Below are 5,903 nucleotides of genomic sequence, written 5' to 3' on the forward strand. Positions count from 1 at the left end.
TTTTGAGTTGCTTTCCTTTAACAAAGCAGATCTAAGAACCTGTGTTGGCAGCCACCCTGGGGACGCTGGGGTGCTTGCTGCTACAGCCTCTCTAAATTCATGTCACCAGCTCCTCCCAGTTCAGCCCTCTCTTTTTATGTCAACAAGTCCATCCCACAAGTGGGATTCACAAGCTCTGGGTTTTAATACAATCAATCCGAAAACCAAGCCAATACAGGGGGATCTTTAAATTCTATTACTGTTACACATGAACAATTGGGTGGAAGGCTTTCAGAAGTATAAGGAAAAGCTTCATTTAAAACACAGTTCTTAAACTGGGGTCCATAGACACCCCACGCCAAAGGGTCTATGTATAGATTTCAGGAATCTGCAAACTCAGATAGGAAAATGTATATATTTTCATTCCATTAATGTCTAATTAAAATTTAACTTCATTGAATTATAAAAATCTAAAAAGAAGACACTTTGAGAATGGGTCTATAGGCTTCACCATTCTGCCAAAGAGGTCCAGGATGCAAAAATATAAAGAAAAAAAAAATCAATGTAGAAGGCAATGCTTAAACTGATTCTTGAAGAAAATTTTATGAGACAGAGATGAAGAAGGAGTGTATTGTGGGTGTGGGAGGGATGACTAGATCAAAGTAGAGAAGCTTTATGTAATTTAGGGCCATCTTGTAATTATCTTTGCCCATGGCAATCCTATGTGAGCTCTTTAAAGATAGCTTTTGTCTCCTCAGAATCTGGCACAGTGCTGGTACATAATAGGCATTTAAATCCACATTGAATGTTGAATTACCTGTTGGCAGCTTTCTGGGGAAACAACTCTCAATTCAATTGTCCATTTGGCACTAGAATGGTACTTTAAAACATTCTTGCTTTGTAAAAGCCTATTAGTTTGTTTTCTGTTGGCATAGACTTAGAACTTGGGGTCCTCTCTGGGCCGCAAAGGAACATAGTGGGACTCTTGTAGAGGAACATCTGACTGGATTTATTGTTGTCGTCAGTGTGATGTGGGCTTTGTCTATGACTAGCTTTAAGTTGCTTTGGGGCCAAAATGTGTTGCCTAGGCCCATAACCATGTGGAGACATTTGAAGTTATTGTCACTCTTAGAGATGACTAAACTGAGAACCCTCCTCCACTCCTCTCTCTCCTTCCCCTCCCCAAATTACAATGTAGTGAGAAAGACACTGTGTGGCAGTGGATTTCTGGGGATTCACTGAGGACCATTCCTGCATTTTCCTGGATTCCTGCAAATTCTAGCATTTCTGGAGAAGCATCATAGACTTTGTATTCCCTCAAGTCTTGTCTAAAATCCCACCCTCTGTAGGATGCCTTTTGACTCACCACTCACTGAGTTAAAAGTATATTCTACAGACAAAACCAAAATCATAACCATGCAGACTAGTTATCAGTGAGATATTTATGTCTGTGGGAAAATAACTAATAGGTTAAAAATCATCTGGCAGCCTAATTTGGAATATAGAAGTAAAATTACCAAGTCCTATTCCCAAGGATCCTTCATGTGGTTATTTCCTGGGCGGTGACAGCATAGGAGGGCAGCCCAGATTTCCATTCTCCATTTGATTGTCAATATGTCTCTTAACATCATAAAAATTCTTATTCTTTTTATTGTGACCTAACTGATTGTTCTATTCCTTGCCTATGGACATGAAGAAATGTGCAGGCATTGACTATTTTCAATTAGATGATGAGGTAGAAGTAACAAGATGGGGAAAGAAATAAGCATTTATATGGCACCTACTGTGTGCCAGCCATTATTCAATAATTACAAATATTATCTCATTTCTTCCTTACAATAAGGTAGATGCTAATATTATCCCCATTTTATATGGCTACCATGTTCTCACCAGGTCTTTTTTTCAGGGTAGTATTTGAGGACACAGCATGGAATAACGAAAGGAGCCCAAGGTCTGGGTTCACGTTCTTGCTCTGCTACTAATTTGCTGTATGAGTGTGGGTAAATTATTTTACTTCTTCTGGGCCTCTGCCTCTGGCCTCCTAAGATGTTTCCCTGTGATTCCTGGTAGGTTTTCCCTCCTTGGAGGTCTTCAGGCAGAGACTGGACAACCATTGTTTGGGTATGTTATAGTGAGGACTCTATTCTATTTGGGTTGGACTAGATGGTCACTGAGGTCCCTTGAAAGGAGCTCTAGGCTTAGAGTCAGGAAGACCTGAGTTCAAATTCTACCTCAGACACTTGCTACCTATGTCACCTTAGGCAAGTCATTTAAACTCAGCCTCAGTTTCCTGAACTACACAGTGGAGATGTTTATAATAGCACCTATCTCATAGCATGATTTCAAGGATCAAATGAGATGATGTATGTACATGCTTAGCAAACCTTAAAGTACTATGTAAATGTTAGTTATTCTTATTGCAACTCTCGCATTCTACTATTCTAGGATCATCTATAAAATGAAGGTCTTGGATTAAATCTTTAAGATTCCTTTCAGCTCTAAATCCTTAATGGAAGAATGTAAAGGGTAGGATGGGTTGGCAAAAGCCCGGGGAGGAAAAGGGTTTCAGAGATACTAGAAATAACAAAACTCACAAGAAAAACATAAAACTTGTTTGTGCTACAAGAAGATGTAGAATTAGTTTAAAAAAAAACTTCTAATACTAGCTAACATTAATATAGAACCTCAAGTTTTGCAAAATGTTATACAAATATTATTTCATTTGATCCTCACAACAACATTGGTACTATTATTATCCCCATTTTACAGATGAGGAAACTGAGGTAGACAGTGGTAAAGTGATCTGCCCAAGGTCATATAGCTAGTAAGTATCTGAGGGTAGATTTGAACTCAGTTCTTCCTGACTCCAGGTTCAATACTCTATCCATTGTACCACCTAGCTGCCACCTACTTTTTAAATAAAGATCAGAACTAATAATTGTTAATCAAATACATAACTCCTTTTCCCTATTCTTTTTCTACCTATGACCTGAACAAAAGGCCTCAACCTGAGTAAATATGCTACCTTTTCTTTCTTGTGGCCATTCTCCTTCTTCTTGCCTTTTCTACTAATTGCCCCCTACTCTTTGACCTAAGGCCTCTCTTTGTAGGATAGAATGCTGATTTCAGAAAGATATTTTCAATGCCCCTGTTGCCTACCAATAGGCTCAACTGCCCAGGAAATTTCTAAGATATGGAGGCAGAAGTATTTTTATGAGACAAGGTGAAAAATGTTTATGCTTCTACTATTGAGATCACCAGATAGCTTCTTGTTAAAACAAAGTCTATTCCTACTCTTGGATAGAAATAAGGAATTCTACATGCCTGTAAAACAGAATGGTCCATCAGTGATTCCATAATGCTTAGCAAAAATGGTTTGAATACTGCTGGGTTTTTTTTCTATCATTTTATTTGCAACTTTTTGGGTGATGGAGAGATGTTCATTACTATTACAAACAACATATTCCAAGTATTATCAATCATTACCTGCCCATTTTCCAGCTTCCCCCCTCATTTCTCTATTTCAATTAGTGGTGGCATTCTCTATCATCCAAGTTTAAATCCTTGCACTGTTCCTTCACTTCTTAAGACTGAAAATATCGTTAAGTCCTGCTACTTTAGGGGAGGGACTGGGAGAGAAAGGAAGAAGATAGGTTGGTAAATAGATTGCTAAAGCCTGAATCTGAGAGCTATAAGGGACTTTAAGCAGCCTGTTTCTATATAGTTAACCCCCACCCACCACACACATATACATATGCATTATATATCAATATATTTGTTGAAAGAAGGTATAAGAATGTGGAGTAGGTATTTAGTAAATGTGTGTTAACTTATCTCCTGTCCCCTCTTTTCTAGGATCGCTGTAGATAACTCAGATAGTTATTAAATTCATCATCTTTCCTCTTATTGTTCTTTACCTTAGACAGCAAGGTGGTGCAGTTAAGAGGGCTGGGCCTGGAAGATCTGAGTTCAAATCCAGCCTCAGACACTTGTTAGCTGTGTGGGCAAGTCACTTCACCTTTGTTTGCCTCAAGTTTCTTCATCTATAAAATGAGGATGGGGCGGCTAGGTGGCACAGTGAATAGAACACCGGCTCTGGAGTCAGGAGTACCTGAGTTCACATCTGACCTCAGACACTAATAGTTTTGAAACTATGGGAGCTAATGAGATGACCAAGCGCAAGAACAGAGAGAAGAGAGAAGAGGGCCGAGAGCCGTTCCTTGGAGAAAACCTTTGTTTCATGCACATGAAAGAGATGATGAAATAGAAAAGGAGACTGAAGAGTATGTCCAGAAATAATAATAGCTAGCGTTTCTATAATGTTTTAAGGTTTGAAAAACACTGTATAAATATTATATCATCCTCAAAACAACTCTGTGAGGAAGGTGCTATTATTATCCTTTCTTTAAAGATGAGGAAATTGAAGCAGAGAGAAATTAAGTCACACAGCTGTTAAGTAGTTGAACCTGGATTTGAACTCAGATCTTCCTGAGAAGGAAGACTCCAATCTAGTACTCTAATCTCTGAGACTCCTAGCTGGCTAGGTAGGAGAACTGTATGAGGACCAAGAGAATAGAAGTAGATACCTTTAATTTAGAGCAACAAGGGAGGGAAAGGAGGGTGAGAGGAAGGATGTCCCAACCGGAACTGGCCAGTTTTTGAAGTGGCCAAACTTCATGAAGTTTGGACTTGGTCAAAGGGCTGCACTTGAGGATCTAAAAGGCCACATGTGGCCTCGAAGCTGCAGGTTCCCCGCCCTTGGTCTAGAGGTTGTGAAGGATAGGAGATCCTGAGAATAGGAGAGAGGGATGGTCTTTTTAGGCTGTGGTCAGGGAAGGAGACCTCAATGTTTAGGCTTTGGAGGTAGAGCCACTCAGAATAATTAGATCTAAAGTATATGAACGGACCATGAATCTTTACAAAAGAGATTGTAAGGGTCAAGGAGGCCAAGACTTTTATAGGAGCGATGAGGAGTGTGGTTAGGATGTCATGCATGTGGATGTTTTTCAATCCAGATTGTACTTAGAGATACATGGAGAAGAATGCTGTAATCACTAGATATTAAAGTCTATCGAGGAAGGTAGATGACAGTCACCAGAAAGTGGAGATGGTGGCACAAGCAGATGGTATGGGCTTATTTATACAATCCTGAATAACAAGGGATGGAAACCACTAAGTGTTTCTCTTGTATGGCCTCCATTTAGACGACAGTTTTCATACTATTTCTGCAGAGTAAATACTTCCCTTGTGCAGGGGGAAAGGGCAAATATCCATAGACTCCTTTCCAATCTGTTCTCTAGATCATAGCTTGTTTTAGGTCATGACAGTATGCTGTTGGGAAAGGCCAGGAAGGGGTGTCCCTGCATCAGTTATGACATCACTGAACAGATGGTGGAATCAGGGAGGGAGAATGATCCGAGAGGAAATATACTTTGTGCCTTTCTTGCTATGGCAAACAGAGCCTGCTTTCTTTAACCAGATTAGCAGTTCTCAGACTTTTGGCCTTAGGCTTCCTTTACTCTTATAAATTATCAAGGACCCCAAAAACTTTTATTTATGTTGGTTATATCTATTGATATTTACCATATTAAAAATTAAAACTGATAAAGCATCATTCATTTACAAATAATAACACCCATTACATGTAAACATTATTTAACATATTTGATTTAGAAAACCTTTATTTTCTAAGATGCAAAATAATTTTATGAGAATGGTAATATTTTACTTATTTTTGCAAATCTCTTTCATGTCTGGGTTAATAGAAGACAACTGGAATGTCATATCTACCTCTATGTTGTGATATGGTTTTGGTTGAAGTAATGAAGAAAATCTGGCCTCACAGAGATGTGTAATTGGCAAAGGGACCTATATGTGTATATATATATATATATATATATATATATATATATATATATATATAT

The sequence above is a fragment of the Petaurus breviceps genome, unplaced genomic scaffold (assembly GCF_028583685.1).
Source record: "Petaurus breviceps papuanus isolate PSGF00001 unplaced genomic scaffold, PetGlider_PUasm1.0 90822, whole genome shotgun sequence".
Taxonomy (NCBI): Eukaryota; Metazoa; Chordata; class Mammalia; order Diprotodontia; family Petauridae; genus Petaurus; species Petaurus breviceps.